The sequence below is a fragment of the Mastigoproctus giganteus genome, chromosome 5, assembly GCF_048544385.1.
Source record: "Mastigoproctus giganteus isolate SK-2022 chromosome 5, ASM4854438v1, whole genome shotgun sequence".
NCBI lineage: Eukaryota > Metazoa > Arthropoda > Arachnida > Uropygi > Thelyphonidae > Mastigoproctus > Mastigoproctus giganteus.
The window spans coordinates 3555115-3581640 of NC_143579.1; the positions used below are offsets into that span (position 1 = coordinate 3555115).

The following is a 26526-nucleotide window of genomic DNA, read 5'->3' on the forward strand; positions in this document are numbered from 1 at the left end:
AGATTTAATTACCATCAGGGGTAAAGGAAAGGGTTTTTGCTTCCGTAAAGGCGAGTACAGTGGTGTCCGACAGTTTTTAAATTCTGTACAGTGGGATCAACTGACGATGTTACCAACAGTAAATTCTAAGCGGGAAGCATTCAAGGAATTAATCGTGGAAGCTACTAAACGTTTAGGCCTAAATGGTTGTCAAATGAACTAATGAGACTCGTAACAGAGAAGAAAAATGCATGGGATGCATATAAATTATCAAGCGACTCAGAAGCCTATGGCAGATATAAGTTAATCTGTAATCAGGTCACAAAGGAGGTTCGGCAGGCGAAGGCAGATTACGAGAAATCCTTGGCAAAAGATGCTAAGAAAAACAGCAAGGATTTCTTTACTTATATAAACTCTAAAAGGAAGGGGATGAATCTGATTGGTCCACTTGACATCGATGGTTCGACTGTTGATGATCCTGCGCAGATAGCAAACAAACTGAATGAGTATTTTGCATCTACATTCACACATGAGGAGTTATTAAGGTTTGAAAATGGCAGAAGGTTATCAAATTGTAGCAGGGTGCTTAATGATCTTGTAATAACTGAGAGCAAAGTGGAAGAGAAATTGTTGAAGTTAAACGTAAGAAAAGCACCCGGGGTGGATGGAATCTATCCAGTTATATTAAAGGAGGCGGCAAAGCAACTAAGCAAACCCTTAGCCATAATTATGAGAGCATCCTTGGACTCAGGGGAGGTTCCCACGGACTGGAGATGTGCAAATGTATCCCCAATTCACAAAGGGGGATCGAAGGGTGACACGAGTAATTACAGACCAGTTAGTTTAACTTCTGTTCCAGGTAAAACAATGGAGTCGCTGGTTAAAGATGCATTGCAGGATCATCTAGACAAGACTGCAGCAATAATTCAGACACAGCATGGATTTGTTAAGGGAAAGTCTTGTCTTACAAATTTGATAGGATATTATGATATGGTTACAAAGGAACTGGATGCAAAAAATAATTTTGATATTAGCATTAGTAGAGGCATTTGATGCAAGAAAGCAAGCTTATGCAGCATCAGCCAAAAAAAAAAACCCACTTCCACTTCACCCCTCTGTTCGTTCAAAATACCTGTCCAGCTGAGCCTTAAACTTATTTAGGCTATCAACCTCCACCACAAGGGATGGCAGTCTGTTCCACCAACCAACCACCCGCTGGCTAAAGGCAAATTTTCGCACGTCTATCCTACATCTGTCTTTCCTCAATTTGAATTTATGCCGTCTCAGGTTATTATTCTGGGCTAGAGGAAGAATCCCATCAGCATTGAGCATGCTCAAACCATTCAAGGCTTTATACACCTCTATCAGATCACCTCGCTGGTGCCTAGTCTCCAGACACTGTAATTTGCAAAACTTAAGCCTTTCTTCGTAAGAGCACCCCTTTGTTCCATTCACTAATCTTGTTGCCCTTCTCTGTACTCGTTCCAGCAGCTCTACATCCTTCTTGAAATGAGGCCTCCAGACCTGTATACAGTACTCTAGGTGTGGCCTGACCATTGCCTTATACAAGGGAATAATCACCTCCTTATCCCTGCTGGAAAAATTCCTGTATATCACTGACAATACTCCATGAGCTACTCTTGCAGCCCGTCTGCACTGCTCAGAGAACTTCATATCTGCCTGCACAACCACCCCCAAGTCCCTTTCATTCTCTATCACTGTCAGTGTAGTACCACAGAGTTGATACGTTGCTCTGGGGTTGCTGTTTCCCATGTGTAGTACTTTACATTTGTCAATGTTAAACTTCATTTGCCACCTCTCAGCCCATCTGCTCAACCTTTCCAGATCCTGTTGCAGCAGCATAGTGTCAGTAGTGTCCTTCACAACCCTGCCAACCTTTGTATCGTCTGCAAACTTGGACATTAAGCTTGATATACCATCATCAATATCATTTATAAATACAGAAAACAATAATGGACCCAAAACTGAGCCCTGAGGGACTCCACTAATAACATTAGTCCACGATGAGCAGTGTCCATTGATTACCACTCTCTGTCTTCTCCCCCTCACCACACCTTTATTCACAGCAGCAATTTGCCTCCAATGTCACACTGCTCCAATTTGTGTAGCAGTCTTCCATGTGCAACAGTATTAAAAGCCTTTCTAAGATCCAAGTATATAATATCAAAGCTATTCCCTGCATCCAGTTCTTTTGTGACTGCATCATAATATCCAATCAAATTGGTCAGGCAAGACTTCCCCTTAACAAAACCATGCTGTGTCCGAGCTATAACTGAAGTCTTGTCTAAATGATCCTGCAGTGCTTCTTTAACCAGTGCCTCCATTAATTTTCCCGGAACAGAAGTTAGGCCTATAATTACTTGTGTCTATAATTAAGTCTATAATTACTTGTGTCAGCCTTTGATCCTCCTTTGTGAATTGGGGTCACATTTGCACATTTCCAATCTATGGGTACCTCCCCTGAGTCCAAGGAAGCTCTCATAATTATGGCTAGGGTTTGCTTACTTTCTTTGCTGCCTCCTTTAATATAACTGGATAGATCCCATCCACCCCGGGTGCCTTTCTTGTGTTTATCTTCAACAGTTTCTCCTCCACTTGACTCCCAGTTATTTCAAGATTCTGTAGCTTACTGCTAGAGCTGAATACACCTCTGGCATTTCCCTCGCTGAATAACTCCTCATGTGTGAATGTCGATGCAAAATATTCATTTAGTTTTTTAGCTACCTGAGCAGGGTCATCAACAGTTGACCCATCAATATCAAGTGGACCAATCTGATTCATCCCCTTCCTTCTAGAGTTTACATAAGTAAAGAACTCTTTGCTGTTTTTCTTTGCATCCCTTGCCAAGGATTTCTCATAATCTGCCTTCGCCTGACTAACCTCCTTTGTAACTTGGTTGCATATCAATTTGTATCTATCGTAGGCTTCTGTGTCATGTGTTAATTTGTAAGTATCCCATGCATTTTTCTTCTCTGCCATATGCCTCATTAGTTCATCTGACATCCATTTTGGCCTAAACCTTGAACAATATTTCTTAGTTGGTATGTAAAGCCTAGTAGCTTCCAAGATTAATTCTTTGAATGCTTCCCATTTTGAATTTGCTGTTGGTAACATCATCAGTTGGTCCAACTGTATAGAATTTAAATACTGTCTCAGTCCATCGTAGTCGCCTTTACGGAAGCAATAACCCTTCCCTTTACCCCTAATGGTAGTTACCTCTTTGAGTAAATCCCACTTCAGCACACTGTGATCACTGCCACCTAGTGGTTCATTTATCTGCAGATTCTTAATGCATGAAGAATCACTGCTGATAATCAAATCAAGAGTATTACTTCCTCTAGTTGCCTCCCGAACATGCTGATGTAGAAAACAATCATCCAATAAATCCACAAAAGCCCTGCTAGTGTGTGAGTGACCAGCCCCCAAATTCCAGTCAATATCTGGGAAATTAAAATCTCCCATTATAAGACTCTCTGATTTACTGGCCCACTATTTCTCTGTACAGTTTCTTATTATACTCAGAGTCATTAGGCCTATAGCACACTCCTACTCTCAATTTTGATCTCCCAATGCTTATGTCACACCAAACTGACTCAACACTGCACTGTCCAGCGATGTCGACTGGCTTCACTTCCTTGGTTTTTATGTGTTTCTTAACTAATAGCATAACCCCTCCTCCCTTCCTATCCTGTCTATCCTTTCTGTAGACGTTGTACTCCCCAAATTCCAGTTCTGCATCCCTTATATCTGTGTGACACCACATCTCTGATATCCCAACAATATCTGCCTTTGATGTTTTGAGCAATACCTCATATTCATCAAATTTATTTACTAAACTCCTAGCATTGGTGTACACGGTAGTATACCTGCACCTGTTTCTATTCTTAACTACCCTAACACAACCCATGTGTTTACTTGTACCGTAATGGCTCCCAGCAGTCTCTGAAATATCATGCATCTTGTTTTTCAGGCTTCTGCTCATTCTAATAGAAGCAGTGCAAGAATCTCTTTCACCTCTGCCAGTGGCTACTGTCAATCTATTGGTCTTTGTCTCCCCCCAAGCTAGCAGTTTTCCGACTCACCTAACACTGCCCCGATAGCATCAGCAAATATTCTTGCACCCTTTCTATTTAAGCGTATCCCATCTCTGTAGAAGCAATCTCTCCTGTTAACAAGTACAGTCCAGGCTGAAAAAAATTCTACCCCTTGAGCCTTGAACAATCTTTCCAGGGCCGAATTGATCGACAAGGCTCTCATCATATACTCCCTCCTATCGTGTCTGGGCAGAATTGCAGACACTTTCAAATTCAACCCTAATTCTCGGCTTTTGTTCAACAGTGACCTGTACTTGTTAAGTAATTCTGCCATTATGTAATATCATATATTTGGATTTCAGGAAAGCTTTTGACACTGTTGCGCATGGAAGACTATTGTACAAATTGGAGCAGAATGGTATTAAGGGTAAGTTGCTACAATGGATAAAAGGATGGTTAAGTGGGAGAAGACAGAGGGTGGTAATCAATGGGTGCTGCTCTTCTTGGACTAATGTTATTAGTGGAGTCCCACAGGGTTCGGTTAGGTCCACTGTTGTTTTGTATATTTATCAATGATATTGATGAAGGTATATCAGGCTTAATGTCGAAGTTTGCAGATGATACAAAGGTTGGCAGGGTTGTTAATGACAGTAATGGCAGTGTGCTACTGCAACAGGATCTAAATAATTTGGGCAGATGGGCTAAGAAGTGGCAACTGAAGTTTAACCTTGACAAATGCAAAGTACTGCATATGGGTAGAAGTAACCCCAGAGAAACGTACCAAATGTGTGGTACTACACTTAAGGTGGTAGAAAATGAAAAAGACCTGGGAGTAATTGTGCAGTCAGATATGAAGTTCTCTGAGCAATACAGACAGGCTGCCAGGGCAGGTCATGGGGTTTTGTCAATGATATATAGGAATTTTGCTAGCAGGGAAAAGGAGGTGATTATATCCCTTTGTATAAGGCAATGGTCAGGCCATGCCTTGAGTACTGCGTACAGGTCTGGAGGCCTCATTTTAGGAAGGCTGTAGATTTACTTGAGCGTGTACAGAGAAGGGCAACAAGATTGGTGAGGGGAATGAAGGGATCCTCTTACCAAGAGAGGCTTAAGTTCTGCAAATTGCAGTGTCTGGAGACTAGGCACCTGCGTGGTGATCTGATTGAGGTATATAAGGCCTTGAATGGGTTGAGCACGCTGAAATCTGATGGGATCCTTCCACTTGTTCAGATTACGAACCTAAGGGGGCATAAATTCAAATTAAGAAAAGACAGATGTAGAATAGATGTGCGGAAATTTGCCTTTAGCCAGCGGGTGGTTAATTGCTGGAACAAACTTCCATCTGTTGTTGTGGAAGTTGATAAGTTGAATAAATTTAAGGAGGAACTGGACAGGCATTTGGAGGGAATGGTGTGATTTTTTTTTTTTTTTTGGCTGATGCTGCATAAGCTCATACATTTGCTTTCTTGCATCACATGCCACTACTACTACTCAAAGAGCATGTGCTACTGCACTCACGCTCCTGACCATTCGGCTATGGAGGCCCACAACTGGGTGGTAGTAGTAGTAGTAGTAGTAGTAATAATAGAGGCATATGATGCAAGAAAGGAAGCTTATGTAGCACCAGCCAAAAAAAAAAAAAAAAAAAACCATTCCCTCTAAAAATTTGTCCAGTTCCTACTTCAATTTACTTAAGCTGTCAACTTTCACAACAACAGAAGGAAGGAAGTTTGTTTCAGCAATTAAGCACCCACTGGCTATAGGCAAATTTCAACACATCTATTCTACAACTGTCTTTCCTCAATTTGAATTTATGCTCCCTCAGGTATGTAATCTGAGCAAGTGGAAGAATCCCATCAGAATTACAAGCCTGAGGAGGCATAAATTCAAATACAAACTGTACTTCAACTCTTTCGCATCGAACCTATTGTTGTATAGTTGAATTAGTGTAACTGTATTTGATAATATATAAACATATTGTGATATCGGTGAAATTGTATATCAGAATTGGTAAAAGAAATGAAAGAAGTGAAAGACTTGTGGAATTTGCAGAACCTTGAAGATTGTCAGTAATGAACACTTTTTTCAAGAAAAGGATGAACAGAAGGATGAAAGTGGACATGGAAGATATATCATGAGTGATGTAACGGTCCTGAACAAGGTAAATGTTGGAAGTGATCACAGAATGGTAAGATGCACACTTGATATAGATGTAAGAAAAGAAAGGAAAAAAACTGACTTGAGTAAATAATACAAAGGTCTTTGAGATAACAGAAGAGGAGAAAAAGCAGTAAGTACTGGAACTTAAGAACAAGTTTGAGCTTCTGCAGACTGTTCAGTACCAAGATACTGACAAGGAATACTGCAACTTTCTGAAAGCGATAAAGTTCAAGGAACCGAAAGGTGAAAAGAAATCCAAAGAAGAAAAAATTAGTTTATTTTCCGAAAGCAACAAATGAAGAGCAAGATAAACGCTGACAAGGAGAAAATTGAGTATACTGAATTATGCAAAGCCATTAGAAAGAGGCTCAGAGAGGACATAAGAAGATTTAAGACAAAAAATATAGAACAAGCATTAAGGGAAAACAAAGGACTTAAATCAGCAGCCACAAGCAGTAATACAGAAAGACAAATGATACTGAAACTGAGGAATAGCGATGGTGTACTTATAAATAGCAGAGAAGGCATAATTCAAATAGCAGAAGACTACTATAGAGAATTATACAAGGAGCGAGGGAATGATGCCAGCAGTGGGGAAGATGGATTGCAAATTAGCAACACATATGACATACCTGATATCCTTCCTAATGAGGCAGAACATGCATTCAAGAAAATGAAGAACCAGAAAGCCCCAGGGGAAGATGAAGTTACTGTAGAGTTATTAAAATTGGGAGGAAGAGACATGACACAGAAACTGGCAAGATGCACCACAAAATGCATTAGAAAAGGTGTGACGCCTAAGGAGTGGAATAATGCAATCATAGTTTTGCTGCATAAGAAAGGAGATAAATTGGAAATTATAGACCAATTAGCTTGTTATCCTACATCTACAAGTTGTTCACAAGGGTCATTACTAACAGATTAGAAAGAATACTTGATGAGAATCAACTGAAAGAGCAAGCTGGCTTTAAGACAGGATTCTAAACTATGGATCACCTTCACGTAATATCACAGCTAATGGAGAAAGCAAATTAATAAAAAACACCATTATGCCTGGCATTTGTGGATTATGAAAAGGCATTTGACTCCATACAGCATGACAATGTTTCGGGCACTGAAAGACAAGGCATAGATACCCCCATATATTATGATTTTGAAGAAAATATATGAGAGTGCTACCTCCTTTATTAGACTAGACAAAGACAGTAGCAAATTTAAAATTGAGAAAGGAGTTCGACAAGGAGATACAATATCTTCAAAGTTGTTTACTGCTGCCCTTGAAATTTTCAGAAGATTAGACTGATCACAGAAAGGAATCAATGTGAATGGAGAGTACCTAAATCGTTTACTATTTGCAGAAGACATTGTGGTCATAAGCCATGATTCCAAAGAATTAGAGGAAAATCTTAATAGGTTATGCAGAGTTAGTAAGGATTTTGGACTATATTGGTCTGCTTAGTTGTCCATAAAGATGAATAGCTAAAACAAAAGTAATGATGAACAGGTATGCCACAGAAAGGGATATAATGATTGAAGGAGCAGTAATTGAGAAAGGTGGATTGATATACTTATCTGGGACAAGTCATTAGCTGTAATAATAATAAATGGCTGGAAGTCAAGAGAAGAATAAATTTTGGATGGATAGCATTCAGGAAATATAGTCACATACTGAGGAGCAATATCCCAAAATTTGTCTGAAACAAAGTAATGAACCAATGTATACTCCCCACCATGACTTATGGAAGTGAAACTTGGGCACTCACCAAAAGAATGGAAAAGAAGCTGAGAACTACACAGTGAAGAATGTATATTGGTAATCAGACTGTTAGATAAGAAGAGAAACACAGGGATTAGGCAGCAAACTCAAGTAAAGGACAGTCTTATCAAAACTAAAGAACTAAAATGGTCTTGGGCAGGGCACATTGCTCGAAGACATGATGATAGATGGACTAAGAAAATAACAGAATGGTATCCAAGAGGAGCTAGAAGAAAACCTGGAAGACAATGACCAAGATGTACAGATGAAATTCATGAGTTTGTGGGTAGTAAATGGTTGGCCATTGCACAAAAAAGAAGGAACTGGGAAGTTGCTGGAGAGGCCATCCTGTAGTGGATTGATGTATGATGATGATGATATCGACTAGTCTTATCACATGATATGGTCTGCTTAGTTGTCCATAAACAATCACGCACCCTCATGTTTACTGTCCTCAGTCCGGTAGAATCTTTAGCATATCAGGCGGGAGAAGATGTTACTATACACAAAGAAAATAAAGGAAGAAAGAAAAAGAACAATAACGTGATAAATTTTAGAAGCAGAACGGCAGCAAGACTGGCAACAACATCTCGGTAAAGCATTATATCAGGGTACTTCTTAATAGAAGATAGTGCTTCCTGCATCATCTTAATCTTAAAATTTTGGGACAGTGTAACCGACAAATTGATAAACAAATAAAGATGACATTCCATCAATGTGAGTAGAGGTCCTCGCGCCATAGCAGAATGATTCACAAATCCCGTGTAGAATGTCGGCGCAATGTCGGTCATAAACTGTAACTTAATTAAATAAAATGAGGCTGATAAAATGACTAACTATTCCAATATGTGGTTACAGCTCAAGCGATATTTTTATACACTCTATATACTTAATTTACATAGAATTAACACTTTTTATTAACTTTATGCGTCGACGGTACTCAGACATTAGAATAACAGCCCTTATGTAAATATCATCATTCTTCTCTTTCTTGGTGATTCCCTTCTACTTTTCTCTCTCTCTCTCTTAGGGTAGCTCGGGAATTTTTTTTTTTGGCTGGTGCAGCATAAGTCTCAGGCTTCCTTGCACCATATAGCTAATAATAATAATAAATATGCTCAAAGCAAGTCACTTACCTCGGTATATTCAGTTTTCCAAAAATCCAAATATCTGACGATATTGCTTTTTGGATCAACACGAACACACACACCTCAAATTTCAAGACAGGAACTTAAAATTTGCATGAAAATAAATCGTGATTTCGATCCTGCATATCTTTTCGTCTTGTAATATACCGGAGCATCACTTCGCTGCTTCGGACCCGAAGTCCTACGTAATTTCAAGAGGACGAAGAAATTCAAGACATTCTGCTTTAACTCCACTTCTCCTCAAAATTCGTAACCCAAGCCAGTAGAACTTGGTGGCGTAACACAGCAAGACGCGCACGTGAACATCAGCTGCACACAAACCTTGTACGCACTATAGTTTTTATGACTGCCTACGTGATCAGCTGGTTCACTTTGGCTGTAATGGAGAGCGCAAAACACAAAAACGTATGCATCAATACTTGCCAAGATGAAAAGGCCTAAAAATAGATTTATAATATTATGTTACGTAAGTGTTATTGCATTTTTTTTTTTTTTTTTTTTTTTGTAATGTTAAGTGTTCATGTTTCGTACTGATGCAACAACACTCACAGAAAGCAGAGCGGGTAGCGTGTCTGCTCTCGGACACTCAAAGTGGAAAGGGCAAGGTTGCGATTTCCATGCATCAGCTAAAGTTTAAAAAAAAGTACTTCCGGATTAGAAAAAAACAAAATCAGATCCTTTTGTTATGTTTTTTTTTTTTTTCCCGACACCCTATTTAGTCATTCAAGGACAATAAGGAATTCATCCAGAAACTTGGTGTTTTCTTCACTCAACACAGGTAAACTGAATTCTGAAAGGAGACATGAAGGGTTGCGAACCTATGAAATTAATATTTTTTGACATCATGCAAAAAAATTATTATTATTATTATTATTATTATTATTATTATTATTATTATTATTATTAGCCATATGGTGCAAGGAAGCCTGAGGCTTATGCTGCACCAGCCAAAAAACATTTCCAAGTTACCCTGAGAGAAAGAAGTAGAAAGGAATCACCAAGAAAAAGAAAAAAGAAAAATTATGATACGCAGCTTAGGACCCTGGGTGTGCCAAGCCCATACTCACCAGATGTGAGCCCCTGAGCATAATATCTACAATCAAACATTTTTAAGGATACATTTTTATATGATATGAAGATGGCCTATAAGGATAAGGGGAAAATGAAAGAGACCTGGAGTAATTGTGCAATCAGATATGAAATACAGGTTTTTCTTAATAAAGATTTAGATCTGTGGGAACGGGTGCAGAGAAGGGCAACGATGTTGGTGAGGGGAGGAAGGGGGATCTTACCAAGAAAGGCTTCAGTGCTGCAACTTTTTTTTTCATGCTTTATAAGCTTGCTTTTCTGCGTCGTTTGCTCCCACACTGCTCAACAAAATTAAACGAACAAAATGTTTTTCGTGAATATTTTATAGTAAACAGTGTCACCGAAAGAGAATATTTGATATTATAGGCATCCTAACATGCAAATTCCAAGTATGCAATAGCCAGGCTCCTCAGCTGGATATCATCATTCTTCTCTTTCTTGGTGATTCCCTTTTGACTCTCTCTTAGGGTAACTCAGATTTTTTTTTTTTTTTTTTTTTTTTTTTGGCTGGCACAGCAAAAGCCTCAGACTTTCTTGCACCATATGGCTAATGATAATAATAAATCGATCTACCACTTTTCAGAGCCGCACATTATGCAACTTATTCATGCCTATGAAAACATGGGTCGCAACCACATCACTTCATTCCCAGTTTTTGGCTTGCTCAGTGGGGCAGCCACATCACCAGTACTCAGGATGGCAAGTCATCGTTGTTTAGCTGATTCTTTGAGATGGCAGGCTGTTGGACGACTTGAAGCTGAGCAGTCGCAGGCGGAGGCGTCACGTTAGCTTAATGCGTCATCTCGGCACTATGGAAGCAGTTTCAGGAGACAGGAACCATTACAAGAAGAGCTGGCAAAGATCGCCCGAGCACTATGTCAACCAAAACAGACTGCTATCTGACTCTAACAGCAAAACGGAAACTTACCATGTCCTATAATCAGCTGTCTCTTGAGGTCACTGAGACCACGGGAGGAAACATTTTCCACAGGCCTGTGTTAAGAGGGCTCAATTCAAGTGGACTCTATGCAAGGAAAGCAGTGGTTTGTATCACATTAACCTCAAACAATCGCAGAGCTCATCGGAATTGATGCTATAAACATGTGACTTAGAGCCCAGACGAATGGGGCACAGACCATGCAGTTCTGTTCTCTGAAAGCTCCCGTTTTAGGCTACAAACAAATTCTATACGTTATTTTATTTGGAGACAACGAGGAATGCGTTACCATCCCTTCTACATCACAGAAATGGACACTTACAGTGGAGGCGGTGTTCCCGTGTGGTGCGGAATAATAATCAATGACAGCACCCCTCCATGTTTTTGATAGGGGTACCGTATCTACGCAGAGGTACCTTGAATAGATCCTCAAACCCTACGTGGGACTTTTAAGGGGTGCGGCTGACGCAGATTTTCTTTTCATGCACGACAACGCCACTGCACATAGAGTATAAGTGGTGAAGGCATATCTTGAAACTGAAGATATCCAACGACTGTTGTCGTCACCACGATCACAGACTTAAATCTGATCGAACATGCGTGGGACGTCCATGGGCGTAGCATCATTACACGCTGACAGCCAACTCCTCGGTCACTATGTGATTCAAAACTGTCAGGCCTGTTTAGCCGTTGGTCGGACGTCACCTGATTTCATGTGATCTTGTTTTCTAACAAGGTCACATGAAATCAGGTCATCTTGTATTGTCATATTGTAGGTCATCTTGTATTGACTTCTGTAATCTGACCTTTTTTGGTAATTCTTATACCACCCCTATAAGCGTCCCCTATACCTATCGGAAGTTTCTTGCTGTCTCCTCATTTCATCTTTATTCTATGGTCCTATACCAAATTTTTTCCGCTTCATCGCAAGCTGCACAACTTACACCGCGTTTTCGTAATAGTAATAGTATTCGCCATATAGTGCAAGGAAGCCATAGGCTTTTTCTGCACTAGCAAAAAAAAACCAAAAAAAAAAACCTCAATCCCCCCCCCAAAAAAAACAAGTAGATAAGAAAGCACAAATTATATGTTTCTCTCCTAATAACTGTTCAGTTAACCTTTGAATTTATTCAAACTACCAGCCTCAACTACCTGCGAGGGAAACTTATTCCAGCAATCAACGACTCGCTGGCTGAATGAATACTTCCTACAATCTAATCTAAATCTTAAGCCTCCTAGTGAGATTTCCACATTTATTCATTTTATTAACTCCTGTCAGAGTCTTTTAAACCTCAATCAGGTCACCTCTGAGGTGGCTGGTTGTCAGCTCTGAAGCCCACATAGTCCGAATATTTCCTAATACGGTCATCCTTCTGCTGATCTCACTTCAAGTTGCCCGTATTTGGACCCTTTCAAGAAGATCAATCTCTTTTTTCAGATGAGGTCTCCATAGTTGAATACATTATTCCAAATGTGGTCTGACAATTGCCTTATACCGTGGGATTATGACCTCCCTATCTCTACAGGATAACGTTCGATAAATCATCGCTAGGACAAATATTGATATCACACCTTCTATACGTCATTTATGAAAGTGAGAAACAACAGTGGTCCAAGAACCGATCCTTGAGGGACCCGACTCCTGACATTACACCAATCTGAAAAATATCCATTAATAATAATCCTCTACCTTCTACCCTGCAGCCACCCAGCAATCCATCTTATAATCCTACCAGTAATAATCCCAAACTGTAAAAGATTATAGAGTAACCTCTTATGAGGGACACAGTCAAATGCTATGCCAAAATCCAAATAAGCAATGTCGAAATTGTTCTGTAAATGCAGCTTATGAGTAACTGTGTCAAAATAGCCTAGCAAATTAGTTAAACATGATTTTGCCTTCACCAAGCCATGTTGTCCTTCTGAATGCTATATAGTATATATAAATGTCCCTGGACTGCAGTCCTCATCATTGCCTCTAAGGTTTTTCTACCACTGAACTCAAACTAACCGGTCCGTAATTACCGATTTCACTCTTAGAACCGCTTTTATGTATTAGCAATACATTGGCACGTCTCGAATCCAAAGGATTTCCCCTGAGTCAAGATGCCCTCATAATTAACCTCAATGGTTTATTACACTCCCTCGTTCTGTCCCTGAAAATGGTAAGGTTTATGCCATCAACTCCGGGAGCCTTACTTGCCTTTATGCTCAGATTTTTCTAATAAACAGTCATTTGTAATTACATCACTAATACAGACTCACTCACGCAGCTTCTTCTCAGCATGAAGGGTCTTTCTTTCGTCAGTAAAGACGGATGCAAAGTACCTATTCAATTCATCTGCAACATCAGCTGGGTTATGTAAGACTTTCCCTCCACCAGTGGACAAGGGTCCAATCTGATTAACCTTCTTCTTCGTTGTATTCACATAAAAGAAAAATTCCTTGGCCCCATTCTTTGCTCTCTTAGCAAATGTTTTCTCATACGCAGCCTTGGCCAGTCTGACCGTATTTGTGATACTATTACATATCATCTCGTACCGGTTGTAGGCTTCAGTACTTTTAATCGCTCTGTAACTGTTCTATGCTATCTTTTTCTGCTGTATTTGAACAGTCACACAAAAATACAAACTAATATATTAGGGTCACCCGGTAATTTCTTATATATACCCGTATTTGTGTCTGTAAATTTTATGTGTTCTCTGGTCGATTTCCCTGTTTTGCCGGACGAAAAAACCTAAATTTCTAGGGGATAAAACGTTTCTATCTACGCCTGAGACCGACTAACTCAGCCATGGAGTGAAAAAAAGCCCATTAAAGTTCCCCCTCGCGTCGTCGACGGGATTGGAACTCGAGCATTTTCCACCCGGTGTGGGGAAGTCCGTGATGATACCACTGTGCTACCGGGCAGACATGATCAACCATATAGAGTTGTACGAAGCTATTCGAGTGAACGAAGGGTTGTTGTATGAACAAAGTATAAGGAAGTGCAGAGAAGTGTGAACTTCTCTTGTGAGTTCATAAGATGTACGCCACAGGCTCGATAGTGGAGCCTTTCTTTGGAACTAAGTAATAGATGAGTTCCTAGTAGAATTGAAGAAGAGCTCTGAGCCCTTCGCTTACGCAGATGACATTGTCGTATTTATTAAGGTAATTCTTCAAATGAAATTCAGGGACGAGTATTAGAAACAACAGAGAAAGCATGGAATTGGGCAATAAAAAAGTTAGAAATAGTAGTGGCCAAGTCAACCATGATGAAGTTTAAAGGCAAATTAAGTATAAACAGAACTCCGGTGTTGTGCATTCCTGCTAGTTTCCTAAAATATGCTCCAGTGGTAGTTTCCTCAGATATGCTCCAGAAGTTATGGTAGACAAGAGACTACCTTTTTTTTCACCATACTAAATATATTAAAGATTAAACTAGAATATTATATCCTAAAATAAGAAGAATAGTACGTGTAGAGTGAGAGTGAAAGGGAGGTCTCTCGATCGATTGTACAAGTAGTAAAACAGTACAGAGTAGTACAGAGAGTGGTAATCAATGGACACTGCTCAACGTGGACTAATGTTATTAGTGGAGTTCCTCAGGGTTCAGTGTTGGGTCCGTTGTTGTTTTCGGTGTTTATGAATGATATTGATGATGGGATATCAAGTTTAATGTCCAAGTTTGCAGATGATACAAAGGTTGGCAGGGTTGTTAGGGACACCACTGACGCTATGCTGCTGCAACAGGATCTGGAAAGGTTGAACAGATGGGCTGAGAGGTGGCAAATGAAGTTTAACATTGACAAATGTAAAGTACTACATATGGGAAACAGTAACCCCAGAGCAACGTATCAACTCTGCGGTACTACACTGACAGTGGTCGAGAATGAAAAGGACTTGGGGGTAATTGTGCAGGCAGATATGAAGTTCTCTGAGCAGTGCAGACGAGCTGCAAGAGTAGCTCATGGTGTCTTGTCAATGATATACAGGAATTTTTCTAGCAGAGATAAGGAGGTGATTATTCCCTTGTATAAGGCAATGGTTAGGCCACATCTTGAGTACTGTATACAGGTCTGGAGGTCTCATTTCAAGAAGGATGTAGAGCTGCTGGAATGGGTACAGAGAAGGGCAACAAGATTAGTGAATGGAACAAAGGGTTGCGCTTACGAAGAAAGGCTTAAGTTTTGCAAATTACAGTGTCTGGAAGCTAGGCACAGGCGAGGTGGTCTGATAGAGGTGTATAAAGCCTTGAATGGTTTGAGCATGCTCAATGCTGATGGGATACTTCCTCCTGTTCAGAATAATCACCTGAGAGGGCATAAATTCAAATTGAGGAAAGACAGATGTAGGATATATGTGCGGAAATTTGTCTTTAGCCAGCGGGTAGTTGGTTGGTGGAACAGACTTTCATCACTTGTTGTGGAAGTTGACAGTCTAAATAAATTTAAGGCTCAGCTGGACAGATTTCGAACGAACGGAAGGATGAAGTGGAAGGGTTTTTTTTTTTTTTTTTTTTTGGCTGATGCTGCATAAGCTTGCTTTCTTGCATCATATGCCTCTACTAATGCTAGATAGTAGTTATGGGCGGTAACCCTGTGGCTCGGGCTAAGTAGGTTACACAAACAGATTATTCTTCTATATGTGTATTCTTCTATAAATGTATATGTTGTTATTTTAACTATTGAATCCTTAACGTAAAAGTGCCGATAATGCTGGTAACGTTAAAGACTGGGGTATAATTAAAATGAAAAATTAGAATGTCTCTTCTATATCGGAGAAGGGGGAAACTGTGGATCAATTATCCTGAACACATGTCTCTTCTATATAAAAATTTTTGTCATATAGGGCCACCCAGGAACTAACTTATATGCCCATGCGCAATTTATGTCTATAAATTGTGAGTGTTTTTTGTCGATTTACATATTTTTCTGGAAAAAACTCGAGTTTTCGTGGAAAAACTTTTTGCTATCTACGCTGCAACCAAATAACTGAGCCCCAAGTGTAAAAAAAAAAAAAAAACACTCATAAGAGATCCTTGCATCATTGACGGAATTCAAACCAGTGCCTTTTCTACCTAGTGTGGGAAGAACAGTGTTTTTTTTTTTTTTTGTGTGTGTGTGTTGTGCGTTATGTAAGGCGGCTCCTAAGCGTTAATTCAACTTTGCAATGGTTCTCTGTGATAATATACAAAACTCTGTACAATGGTCTCAAATTAGCGTAGAGTGTGTGTGTGTGTGTGTGTGTTCTTTCTAACCATTTAGTTACTAGGAAGCAGCGATCACCAGGCAGGCTGCTTCTCAGTACCTGTCCACGCCACGAGGAGCGGGCCCAACGTACTAAACTAAAATGTATTATTACCAGCGTCCATAGGAAGAAGTGCAGCAGTCTCCTACGGTGGTGAAGACCACAAAGAATCTCGCATCCACTGGAGATACTGTAATACCAGTGGATGCCAGCAGTCCCCGTACCCAGCGAGCTCAAATCTGGGTGCGAGCAGGTATAAATGTAACGTAGGAAGTGTATGAAGGTAAGAACGATGGTTATAAGAACTGTGCTACTCGTACAGACTGTCTCTTCTGTATAGTCCGCGCTGGTAGCACAGTGATTGTGATCACAGTCCTTTCCATGCCAATTGGAAAAGGTACCGTTTGTTTTGAATCCCATCAGTGATGCGAGGAACTCTCTTATGGTTTTTTTTTTATTCGACGACTGAATTTGTCGGTTTCAAGTGTGAATAGAAAGGTTTTTCTCCCGGTTTTTCGTCGAGCAAAGCAGACAAACCGACCAGAGAACATGTAATTATTATATACAGTACACGCAATTATCTGTGAAATTATGTATATGCAATTATGAATAGGTGGAAGAAGTTGTTCTCGGGCAACCCTAATATGACAATTATTATATTACACTGTCTATATATAAGGTATGGCTATTTGTCGTATGTTGACTTGAGGAATAAAGTAGGTTTCTTGTAGGCAGATGCCAGTAGATGTGATGTATTTGTTTATTAAATAGTAAATACCATTGGTATTACTTCTGAAGCCTCTACAGTTACAATGAATGAAGTATGTCATTAATTCATTCTTTTTGGGACAGAAAGTTAAATCGCATCGTTTTTTTGCTGATATCCTTCTTTTATAATAATAAAATCACGACGCCACCACAAAGTCTGGTTAACTTTGTCACGAAATAAAAATAGCCTTAAAACTTTTTTTTTTTCGAAATCCTAATTACAAATAATCTTGATTCCTGCAATGATTAGAAATCATACCCAGACCCGATTCCAAGCAGTGTGAGAGAACAGTCATTATTAGCAACCTGCCACTTGCCGAAGTTCGAAAGAGGGTTATAAAATTGAGAAATTAAGTACGGGATCATTGCATTTGTGGCAGATAATATCTTGGGAATAATCCGCATTATAAGGGATCGAGTAACTAAGTGATCAGTCGAACAACACATTACCCACACCGACTGATTTTGCAAAGTTGTGCACCATCACAGAGTATTTAACGCGGATTTGTAGCGAACCACGAACCACCTAAAAAAACACACTATCTTCACTATGTAAAGAGATCAAGCAATCACGGTTAGTAGGATGATTATAATCACCATCTTTCCACTCATAATGAATAAAGCGAGGAAAGAGACGCAATAAACTGTTTTCTATATAATTATTTGCTTATGTCCGAAACGCTCTTTGAACTTGATTAACTCAAAGATAACAAGATTTTATCTGATTACTTTTGTAATAGGTTTTATTTAGCAGTAAAATTCAGGAAAATAAGAAAAAATAACTTTCCAAAAAATTTTCGACCCATTTTCAATCCCGAGAATTGATTTAGCTCCCAATGAAACTGACTTGCACTTTCCTTCAAGAGGAGACAGTCAGAATCTCCGAGTCACACTTTCAACAATATTGGCGTTTTTGCTCATAAGAGTTTCCAGGTCTGGATAAATTTTACGCAATAATTGTATTCTTAAAAGACGATATAGTCATACACTTAAAAAATTATATTATATTATTAAAATATAAAATATTTTTACCCGAGTCCGTCCAACTGGCACCTTAGCTAGCAGCGAAGGGAGCCGAGGGAAATATTTTTGTAATTATTTCTTCTCTGAAACAGTTTTGGCGAAATATTCGCCACTGGTAAGGTAAAAAACTTTTTAAGGTAAAAAATCTTAAAAAAAACCTTATCGAGCTTTTATTTTATCATATTGCTGCTATTGATAGAATTGCAGCTCTCCCCACACCCGATGGAAAAGACCCGAGTTCGAGTCCCGTCGATGACTTGAGGAATTTTTAAGGGCCTTTTCACAATGTGGCTGAATTAGTGTGTCTCAGACGATAATTTCCTGGTTTTTCTCCCGGAAACTTGGGTTTTTTCCAGCAAACAGAAAATCAACCACAAATCACACGCAATTTACAGATATATCCGAAAACTCTAGTGCAACAACAACAAACAATCATACTGTGCCGGGATTAACCGGTCTCGGTCGAAGGTAGGATATTTTTTTCTCCTAGAACTGAGTCAGATAGGATATCTAAACGTCACTCAGGTTGGCTATATCCATCAGTAATCTCATCGTGTATAGGCATGAACTGCCTTCTGCTTATATTATCCTGACGTGCGTTTCATTTTGTAAAATTTTCCATTTCAAGCTCCGCTCGGAAAGTTATATTCACTGCATTCTGTAATACTTTGTCAGCACGTGTAGTCGCAGTGTATTACAGAACCGTGTCAAGACTGAAGAGCTGGATGACATCAATAAAATGCCACCTTTGTACGAAAAGGTTCCAGTAGCCAATTTACTGACCTCCAAAACTAGACCCATGGACACAGCCTTTTGCGTAGCTTCCACGTTATCGCTACCCTGGTGTAACGTCAATCTGAGATATCACAGTTTTTCCTGCAAACGTGTTTTAGATGCCTTTTTTGCATCTCACCCCTGTTCTCGATTTCCATTAGCACCTAAAAATTGACTTACTTGAAGATCTAGCATTAACTGCTTTACGCGCTGCCTCAAACGATGATGCGCATTCGCTCCACCATAAACAGCTGTTAGGTAGAGGACCGTCCCTCTGTGTTCCGTTTATTACGAATGTTTTGTTTTTAAAGTGTGTGGCTTCTTTTCTGACGCCAGCGTAATAGATAAACACGATTTCCAGAGTTCAAGTATCCGATGACGTAGCCATGGAATGACGTATGAGTGACCTCTCAAGGGCGACGCGAGAAAAAGAAAAATCTGCGCGTCTGCCTAATTTGAAAACTTGTGATAGCAAAATACGCAGCAAAATATCTGGCTGAAAGCATTCGTTGATATGAAAATAATTCAAACCCCGAATGCGGCCTTTAGATACTTAGTCAACGCGTGAACTTGTCTAAGGTAAGGATGGTTTGATGGGTTACAAGAGGGCCCAAAACTATTATATTTAGGCCACCCGAATAATTAAATTCATCTGCCGTGCTGTCTTATATCTGTCAATTGCGTGTTCTATGGTCGAATTTTCTGTTTCTGGACGATAAACCCCAGTTTCTGGGGAAAAAACCTTGTTATCTACGCCTGAGATCGATTAACTCAGCCAAGGAGTGAAAAAAGCCCATTAAAGTTCCTCGCGTCATCGACGGGATTCGAACCCGGGCCTTTTCCACCCGGTGTGTGGAGGACGGTGACGATACCACTGTGGTACCGCGCAGACTTACAAGAGGGCCCGAGAAATGTTTCGAGAGGACCAATAACTTATTTTTATTTTTTTATTTATTTCTTTTTTTGAACTGTAGATATCCCTCGCCGATTTCAGGGTCAGGCACATTCTCGCTACGTCGTGGACGCCTCCGATCATCCCGGAATATAAACAGAAAAATGTATTTATTTTTATATAAACACTCGAACTGTCAATACTTTAAATGGAAAAGGAAAGGGGAGGCTGCAAAAGGTGATATTGCACATTTTAGTTGAATATACTAACAAATATCTTACAAAGAATTATAAAAACATAGCTAGGCAACGCCCTATTTGCATCCAACCCGACTTGTAGACAATTTAGAATCTGAATCTCTTAGGAGACCCAGTCAACCACTGTGGATACATGGGGCAGTCTATGGAAAATCCTCCTTCTGTAATGGAATCTTGCACGAAGATATGCATATCACAGTCGAAGGACTGGATCAAGGAGCATCTGAGTCGGGAGAAATATGCCTGAAAGAGGGAGCTTGTTGAAGCGTGATAATAACATGGGCCCTCGCGGTAGTACAGTTGGTAGAAACTCAGTCCTCACACACCGGGTGTGAAAAGATCTCAGTTCGAATCTCATCGCTAACATGAGGAATTTTATCGACCTTTTTCACAAAGTGGCTGAGTTAGTCGGTCTCAGACGAAGTAGCACTGTTTTTTCTCCTGGAACTTCGTGTTTTTCATCCAGTAAAGAGATGAATCAGCCACAGAACACACGCAATTTACAGACATAATATATACTGCCTAACGTGGCCAAAATCACTGATCCGTCTAGGAGCAATAGGCCTCGCAGAGAACACTTTCATGGAAGTTGGAACTCGAGAAAGCCGTGATCTTGAACACTAGTAGAACAGACAGAGAGTTCCTCGACCAGTACTAATAAATAACAACTACCCCACGCAACTGGTACCGGTACCCATCTAAGGATTAGCATTAGCATTTAGCATTAGCAAGGGCACATGATGCAAGAAAGCAAGCTTATATAGCATCAGCCAAAAAAAAAAAAAAAAAAATCCTTATTTCACCCATTCTATTTAAGCTATCAACTTGTTCCAGCAATCAACCTCCCGATGGCTAAAGGCAAACTTCCGCACATTTATCTATTCTACAACCGTCTTTCCTCAATTTGAATTTATGCCCTCTTAGGTGATTATTCTGAGCAAGAAGAAGAATCCCGTCAGCATTGAGCATGCTCGACCCATTCAAGGCCTTATACGCCTCAATCAGATCACCTTGCAGGTGCCTAGTCTCCAGCCGCTGTAATTTGCAAAACTTAAGCCTTTCTTGGTAAGAGCGCTCCTTTGTTCTCCTCACTAATCTTGTTGCCCTTCTCTGTATTCGTTCCAGCAGCTCTACATGCTTCTTGAAATGAGGTCTCCAGACCTGTATCTCTGGATGGAAAAGAAACCCATAAGGAGAAGAAAGAAAGAATGAAAATAGCAATAATAATAATACAGCACAATACAGTATATAATTCTAATAAAAAATAATTTTTAATATCACCGACCAGAGTTTGAATCTTCCCGCTCCAAGGGGGAGGGGAATCGCGAAAGTCGCTTCAACGGATCCTCCAAGGTCGAAGTGATGGAGGAGGTAGAGAGCGGTGCCATCTGGTGTTGCTTCCAATAACTACCACCAAACACTGGATGCAAAAGTCAAAGCTAAACAGGTCCATCTCCATTGCTGGATGAAGATGGGAAGTAGAAATATTAAAAGATAGCCTAAATAAATTTAAGGCTCAGCTGGACAGGTATTTCGAACGAACGGAGGGGTGAATGGGAGTGGTTATTTTTTATTTATTTATTTATTTATTTTTTTTTGGCTAATGCTGCATAAGCTTGCTTTCTTGCATCATATGCCTCTACTAATGCTAATGCTAATACTGCAGTGTGGTCCATGGTAGTCACTCGCATTCACACCTTAGGCAGAGGAATCGGTTCGAAAAGTCGGAGACAGTGCGGGAAAAGACAGGAAATGGAAGACAACAGAATCCCCAACTAGAAGGCACTCGAGGAGCTCTGGGGAAACCTATGGAGTTAGTGGAGCAGTGAGTTAGCCACAAGGGCAGTTACCCCCGGATAGATCTAGAAAGAAAGAAAACTAAGGACGTTCAAGAAATGACAGAATGGGAGATTCAGGAGGAAGAAGTACAACAGGAAGTCCCACAATTGGTGAAACCCAGGAACAGGTAACGTCTACAATTATTGGTACAAGAAGTTCAGTTGCACACAGCACATAGCAGTTAACCCAGATAATAAAGCGCCCTGACAGAATCCCAACGTCTCTGACTCAAGGAATGAATCACCTACCTGAATACCAAGGACAAAGGTACCGCAAACCCAGAGAAATACCAATCACCTGGTCTCCCTACAATGTACAAGATCCTGACCAGTTGGATAACTAAGAAGATATCAGATCACTTGAAGAGCAGGAACATCATAGCTGAGCAGCGCAGCAGAAGGGATGTAAGCAGATGAGCAAAGGATGCAAGGAACAATTGACCACTGACGCTGCAGTTATGGAGCAAGCCTACAAGCACTGCGATCCCATGAACAGATAACATCCACAGGGCCTACATCGACTGCCGCAAAGCTGGCTGATAGAGACACCGAAGATCTACAAAGTCAACCCAACACTGACACACTTCATAGAAGCAACCATGGAAAAATGGAGAACCACCATCAAGGTCGAGAACAACACGACCAGACGGATCCTCGTCATGTGTCATCTGTCACTCCTCGGAGTGACAGATGACACATGTTCGACATGTGTTCCCAGAAACAATCTAGCACATCACTGCGGATGCAGGCTGATCACCCAGACGGAGTACACTCACAGATACGACCAGGAGGCCAAGATAATACACCATAAGCTAGTGCAAAAATACCAGTTGATCAAAGAAAGTGTGCCGTATTACAAGTATGAACCCCAAGCCATATTAGAGACCCCTACTCACAAACTATCATGGCCCGGTAGCCGATGCTCCTAAAATCTAATAACAACAATAACTCACAAACTATAGTGGAACTGCGCCATAATAACGGACAAGTCGATCCTGCACAACAGACCAAACATAATCCTCATTGACAAGAAGGAAGTGGCTACCTACCTGATCGACATAGCCATTTCCAACACCAGCAACCTCCGAGGAAAAGATCAGGAAGGACACAGTCCTGAGACAGAAGGTCAAAGAAATGTGGTATTTGAAACAAGTCATGACCATTTCGATCATTACTTGTTTCACCACTGAAGAGGTTCCATAAGAAACTGGCAACAGTAAGTCTTCCAGTGTCTCCATAAGGAAACTTAGAACATTAGGCCTTCCAGAGCAGAGAACACTTAGAACACAGAGAACTCCAGAAAACCGCGGCCCTGAACACCTGTAGAATAGTAAGAGGTCTTCGACCAACAGTAATAATAACAATAATAACAGTAACTGGACGCAGCCTGCCACCTTATACACTTGGTAGCAGTACTTGTGGGGGGAAAGAATCCCATAAGAGGGAAAAAAAAATTTTAATTTAAATTTAAAAAAATAAACATTTAACACTTAATAGTGTGTGCGTATATACGATGTGCCCATGACAGATATGAAGAATTCTCCTCTGCAAGTAGCTAACGACTTTTTTTCCCTCACAAGTGACTGAGTTAGTAGGTCTCAGGTGTATTGACGCCTCATAGTCTTAGTTGCTTTTGCGCTTAACACACACACACTTTGAAGCTTTCATTCGGGGTTGTGCCAGGGGAAGGGGATAAGGGTCTGTACCCTTCCTCCACCGAACCAACCCACAATATCATCTTTTTCCTGTAGTAGTACGGCCTCATCTTGAATCCGTTAGAGAAAATTATGTGCGACTCCCCCTCCCCCCCACACAACTTCCCCAAGAGCAAATTTTTGGGTACACTACTGATTCTATTGTACTCTAATTATTTAACTTGATGCAGTTTACAGGCAAAATATGGTTCATATAATTTAAATTTTATAACTACTCTATAAGATTGTCGGCTAAGTTGTTGCTCAGAACATCTACCCTTCAGACGATCGCTAGACTTGTTTATCGTGCCGGATATGCCCATTTAGAAAACTGGCACAGACACTGATTCATTGAGGAGGAGGAGCCTGGTGCATTGGTGACAAAGCCAACTTCAAGAATTGTCTACATTTGAAAGCTACTTATTTTTCTTTTTAATTTCTTCGTAAGAAGCTTCAAGTTTTTCAGTCTCCACAATATGCAAGTCGACCTGAGAGCAAACACCTGCTATTTGCAGCAATATTCGTTCCACTTATGGATCAAGTTCCAGCGTTTCTATTGTATGCGGATGATACTGTATGTATGCGGATGATACTGTATGATACTTTTGCATGGCTACTTGCCATGCAAAAGCTTGGTGATTCACAAGCAAGAAAAACCTCCTCTGAAACTATAAACAGCTACCTAAATACATTCGGTGAGTATGCAAAATTTTTTGGCCTATCAGTTAATTCAGAGAAGTCAAGCTATCTCATCTTTACTCCGAGCAGGATAACTTCTGCTGATACTGCATCTTCACTAATTCCGGAATTAGCAGGAAATGTTCTGACTCCCACAGACATCATCAAATTCCTAGGAGTAAACCTTGATGCGAACCTCATCTATAAACAACAAATCCAATCTCAGTGTTCCAAAGTCTTGAGAGCCTTCTGGGGAATTAAAATAGATCCGTGCAAAAGTCATAATAAACAAATAATCAGGAAATACCTTGCAACTTACTTCAGTAGTGTGTTCTCATATGCCATGAAAGTTTGGTCTGCCGCACCTTTCACCAGCCTCAGGAAACTATGGGGCCTCGAATTCTGGGGGTGTGTTCTGGTGAGACCACTCTCACCAGATCTACACGACATCTAAATGTGCGCTCTGCTCCAACCTGCAATACACGCTCACAGTCCACAAAGCCCATGTGCTAAAAATAAAGGCAATTTCTTCATCTTTGCTCATCTAAGCATAATCACATTGACACCTAGAACACGGTTGGTTGGCGTTTGCCAGGAAGACATCTCCGCAGAACGCCCTCCTTGTGTTCAAGGCTCCAGAGGTTACATAATTTCAAGAGACATTTCTCAAATGTGACTCTGGAAACGGTTTCGGTTTTGTAGGGGACCACTGGCACCGCTGACAGATACACGGCGCCTCCGCAACCAAGTAGGCAGGAGCAGCAGTGCGTAGCACACTCTTCTTGATCAGACCCGTGATCCACCAAATACGGAGGATGTGGAAAGGTCAGGGAATGTTCACCGCATATCCCCGGAGCAATATGGCCTTAGTTGCTAATGCTCCTAAAAACCAAATAACAACAACAACTCAACAACGACAGACACACACCCACAACGTGACTCCGGACCCTCTCAACTCGCTCAACGTCGATATCGACCTGTGGTCTATTGACAAGGCATATCGCGATGACACATCTTGGCCTATCTTTCTGTTTATAAAGGACCATTGTGTAAGTGCCGGCCCTAGTTAGCCGATATCATTTTATGTTCTCTCGACTTGTAGTCCTTTTTCGTTTTAATCACTAATACTTTTCCTTTTAATCTAGCTTAACTCTGTATCTCTGTATTTGTCGACTCTTATAAACAATGTGTTGTAAGATTCCTCTGGAATTATGAAAGGAATCATGAAATATATACGATTTATGCTAATAAAGAATCTTATTATTATTATGCATAAACAGGTTTTTTTTTTTTTTTTTTTTATGAAACTCTCAAACACGAAAGATATCAAAACCTATAGTACCTAGTAGCATGCATGGGTTGAAGAAGATGGGGGTGAGGGAAGTGCCGGAAACTTTGCTCTGGAGACTAAACATGGGCTTCATATCTTCAAGCCTCCAATATCGCCAGTATTATCTATCTATACATTAAAAAGGTTTTCCTCATAGTGATATTTATTCGAGCCAGAATAAATTACATCATTACGAGGCAATTACATCATTACAAATGCAATTAATTATTGACAACTGCCTCCATAACGTTCACTAACCTTGTGCATGATTCACTGTCTAACATTTGACGTTCCATTGTAACGTTTCTTTGTATATTAATGAATATTGTATATTTGTAAATACTGTAGTTTAGTATTTTGTAAATATTTTAAATATTTGTATAGTTTATAAATGTTTCAGTTAAATATTGTAGTCCTGCTCCGTTAAATATTGTAGTCATTTCAGTTAAATATTGTACTTATTTCAGTTAAATATTGTACTCATCGCTTATGTTGAGTGAGATATTCCGCTTGTCTATCTTCCTTATGGCCTGGTGGAATGCTGCTGCTGCTGTGTGTTTCTGGAAATGATCGTTCAGGTTAGCAATCGCTGTTTTCTGTTGCTCGATGAGGTTCATCAGGCCCCGTCCTCCTTCTTTCCGAGCAATCGTCAGTCTTTTCATGGCTGACTTCGGGTCGTGTTGGCGGCTCTTGGTCATCATGGGATTGCATAGGTGTTTGTGGCTTTAACTATGTTCCCTCCATTCAGCTTTGCATTCAGCAGGCTTCTGAGTCTCTGATGGTATTTTTCGGTCAGGCAGGCCTTAATTTCCTTGTGCTGTAACTGCTGAGTCTGCATCATCCCCAAGAATTTGTAGGCCTCTCCCTCTGTCATGGCTTTGATCTCTTTACCAGTCTGCAGCAGGTAGTTTCGGTTGAC

The 26526-nt window shown here is 40.3% G+C and overlaps 1 protein-coding gene across 1 annotated transcript in view; it reads right to left on the reverse strand.

The window, feature by feature from the left end:
- The window catches only part of LOC150085132 (branched-chain alpha-ketoacid dehydrogenase kinase-like), a 275984-nt gene extending 266601 nt beyond the window's left edge, over positions 1–9383 (reverse strand). The window contains exon 1 of the mRNA XM_090373887.1: positions 9087–9383. The gene's annotated coding sequence lies outside the window, so the exon portion shown is untranslated. The remainder of the gene's footprint in view (positions 1–9086) is intronic.
- Between the last annotated feature and the right edge of the window lie 17143 nt (positions 9384–26526).